The following is a 4,223-nucleotide window of genomic DNA, read 5'->3' as shown; positions in this document are numbered from 1 at the left end:
TTTTAGTGTTGTGGTGCCTTTTTCCCTTTTTGAACTCTACTGTTGTCTTATTTATTTGGATATGGAATTCAGCTCTGTATTTCACTTGAAAGTAAATCCCAACTATGATCAATTCCATTATTATCCAATAGGCTTGACTTGATAATAAGCAAAGTATGTTGATTTCATAATTTAATGCTATTTAATGCTGATCTCCTTGACTTAACTTGCAATTGTTGATAATGTACAACCTGCGGTAGCCTAAAATGCAGCATCTGAAAGCAGAAGGGAAGACTGGAAACAATATATTAGTTATACCTTCAAAGGCCGCTTTCCTACTCTGAAGAAAATATGTAAAGTTCATCTGTCATTTTCTTTTCTCCTTGCTTGCATCAGAAAGTATTTATAGCTTGATCTCCTGGGATGCATATCTGAGCCAGAGTCATTAGAATATTTGCAAGTCATCTTACCACTTAAGTTTGAAGAACTTTTTTAAAAAAGAAAAAGCCTGTGCTGTCAGGTTTTAGCATACCCTGTCAGTGAAATAGTCTTTGTGGAAAGGATAGCTTGTTAATGTTCAGTGTTTATATTTGACAGTATAATTTTGCTCCACTCTCAGTTTAGTAAATGGAGTTTTGATCAGGAAAACCATTATATTTTAATTTCTGTACATTAGTAATTCATATGGTATACTCAAATATGCATTTAACGTGGCTCAAATATGTTTAAAGGTTTTATTAAAATTTTAAAACATTTGAAGTAAGCATTCTTGTTACTTAGGATTATTCATGCTGGCAATATTCAGCAAACTGGTTATTGGGAGAAGACTTAACATTTAGGGTGTGCTTAATCTTTCTGAACTTGTGGAGCAGGGTGAAGGAATAGCTGACGATTACTAGCTATACACTAAAGTCTTCTTTGCATCTCAGCTTGGGGCTCATGACTAATATTTTATCATACTTATTGTGCTTATTACTTACACTGTCTCACTCGAAATAGTATTTGACTTAATCTGCATTTTCCTTCATACACAAGAGATTGATGTGGTATAACACCTGTAGGATTGAAACCTTGGGAAGCTTCATTTCCATTTTGTACATTATTCTCCTACAGCAAATGGGAATGCTGTTAGAACTCTGAAAAACATTTAGATGTTATGTTCTGTCCAAGTAAGCCTTGTGTTACTCAGATCTGCTTGTGTTAGTTTCCATCCATTCAGTGAATGAGCCACACATCACACACAAAGCCAGTAACTTCTTTCCACGTTAACACCTTTAAGTATAATCATCCCACTGCCTGGCAGATCAGATACATTAGACAACCGTACAATTTCTTACTGACTCAGAATTTGCCCTCTTGCCTAAACTTGTGTGCATGTATTTAAAGCCCAAAAACTATTACAGTAGGGCCCCGCTTTTCAGCGTTCTGCTAATACCGTGGCGCCAGTGGGGCAATCAGCTGGAGCGTGGGGAGATTGTGTGTGACAGCTGATCGCTGTCAGCTGGAGCGCGGTGGCTGGAATACAGTAGGGCCCCACCTTTCAGCGGGGGCCTGAAACATAACCTGCCATATGAGTGGGGCCCTACTGTGTAGCTTGAATCCTGCACTTTTACTTCCCCTGGATATTGATCTTGGATGCTGCTCATATATAATCCTTGTTACTGTGTTCTACCACTTTCTTATTCAGTTGTCACCTTCCCTGCCTTAGCATTACTTATGAACTGGGTCATACAGAATTGAAAGGCAATAGTTTTTTAACCTTCTAACAGTTGAGGTTCTAACTTGCCTCATTTGATTGCCACAATAGCCCCTGCCTTCCTCTCTAGAACCTAGTATAAAATGAGGATTGCAATTTTCAGTGCTTTCCACATTACTTTAGCTTATGAGTGTAGCTACCAAACATTTTATAGCTAATAAGGTGTAATTCTCAGACAGGTAAAGGCCATAGCTCAGTGGTAGAGCATTTGTCTTGCATGCAGAAGGTCTCGGGTTCAATCCCTGGCATCTTCAGGTCGGGCCAGGAGAGACTTCTTCCTCAAGTGCTGCTGCCAGTCAGGTTTGATGATACTGAACTAGTTAACTTAGACCCATGGTCTGGCTCAGTATAAGGCAGCTTCCTCTATTCCTGTAAGGTGGTAGCAGTGTCTGGATTATGTCACTTCAGACAGCTGGTGAATCTCACATGATGGAATGCTCCAAAAAAAGTGCACATAGAAAAGCAAGTTGAGAGGGTTCTAGTCTAACCTTTTTCTTAATGTGCTGGTTTTCTATTTATAGGGATTTTTCAGGTGTGGGGAAGAACTCTGTGAACCTTCACTGAATAAAGTGATACCTCCAGGCAAAAGTCTACTTCATCTGTTCTTTGAAGGAAAAGGCATGAGTTGAAGAGAATAAAACAAAATTCTGAGGGAACACAAGCTGAAATACCTTGAGACTTGCAGCCATGTCAAAAGTACATTATTAAAACATTTCTGCAGGAATGAAAATGAAGTCTGGCCTATTTTGTTTCACACTTTTTTTAAAACCTCATGTTTAACAGATGCGGAAGCAGCAATAAACTAGTATTTTAATATCTGTATGGCAGATCAAACCACAACTACATTCTAACATGGAGTCTTTGTACATATTGTCAAACATTTTCAAAACACTGGTCAAGGAATTGGATTCCTCTAAGCATTTCAGTTTTGTGGAGAAGATGACAGCTCCTCCTGCTTAAGAGTACTAGGAACATATGCAGAGTTAGAAGAAATTGCTGGGACTATGTTGGCTGATACCTCACAAATAGGCAGTTTTCAGTGGTTATTCTAACAGGTATGTTAACATTGATGTGCTCAGACATTAGTTTAAACAGTAAAATATTTCATTTCTGTACTGGCTACGTTACCAGACTCCCCATCAAATTGTCAGTTCAGATATGAAGTACTTTACTGCTGTTTGAGAGCATATCTAGCATGCTTTGTCCTAGTGGCCTGAGTGCTGTGGAGCTATAATAAATTACATTAAAATAACCAATAATCTGGTGTACTGATAATTAAAATTCCACTTTGGTTGGCAAAGATGTGCCACCACACTGGAGTAGAATATATTATCTACAGTAATTCTGATGCCAATGACATTGTGAACTTAGTGTTATGAGGCAGATCAACCTTTCTTGTAGTTTCCTGTAGCTCCTACTTGCCACTCGGCTCCTACTGGGAGGAAGGGCGGGATATAAATCTAATAGTTTATTCAGCTATGGGCCTCTATGTTAAACTGCCATCTAGCTGTTGCCATTAGCATCTAATTTGAAATGATAGGTTAATGTAGTGTTTCTCAACCGGTGTGCCTCCAGATGTTGTTGGACCACAACTCCCATGAGCCTCAGCCAGCATTGCCAATGGTCAGGAAAGATGGGAATTGTGGACCAACAACATCTGGAGGCACACCAGTTGAGAAACACCGGAATGGGATTTCTTGGCAGAAGTGCAAAACTCATTTTTGGAACTTCAGCAATCGTACCTATCCAGGCAAAAGGTGCTGTAATTAGTTGTCGGAATATGTGATGACTTGATTTCTGCTGCAACTGAAGCATATCTACATCTTTATCCTGTTCAGCATTGCTGTGAAAATCATGCCTGTTAACTTGGTGTAGCTGAATTTTTTCCAATAACGTATTGGTGTAGAATTGGAATGTTCTGTTACTATACTGGTTACATTTAGGTTGCGGTGAAAGAGTACAACCTTGATTTCATAAACTTAACCTTTAAATTGTTGAAGATGAAAACTATTGCATATAAAGCTAACCTCTCAGCTAGGCATTGCGATAAATACATAACTGCACTTGAGGAAGAGGAGCAATTCAGCATCTTTACCTTGCTCCTTTAAAAAATATTTGTAGGATAGTTTCTTATATTAAAAGTAGCTTCTGAAGTCATAGTCAGTGATAGAAACCCTTTTATACTCCAGTAAAACTTCATAAATAAAGAACTTGAACTCAGATGAATTTATATTTTTAAAATACCAAACAGGTCCCAGGTGCAGTCCCTAGTATCTCCAGTTTTGGTTTTTCTAAAAAAAAATAGGAATACAGGTAGATGCCTTATAGCAAGTCAGATTATCAGTCCATCTAGTTCAGTATTGTCTACACTTACTGGCGGTGACTTTCTGGGGTTTCAGCCTGGGGTTTCTCCCACCCCCACTTGGAGATGCAGAAGATCTGGACAGCCACCTGTCAGGAATGCTTTGATTTGGATTCCTGCACTGAG

This window comes from Rhineura floridana, chromosome 1, assembly GCF_030035675.1.
Source record: "Rhineura floridana isolate rRhiFlo1 chromosome 1, rRhiFlo1.hap2, whole genome shotgun sequence".
Taxonomy (NCBI): domain Eukaryota; kingdom Metazoa; phylum Chordata; class Lepidosauria; order Squamata; family Rhineuridae; genus Rhineura; species Rhineura floridana.
This window is presented reverse-complemented; position numbering follows the sequence as displayed.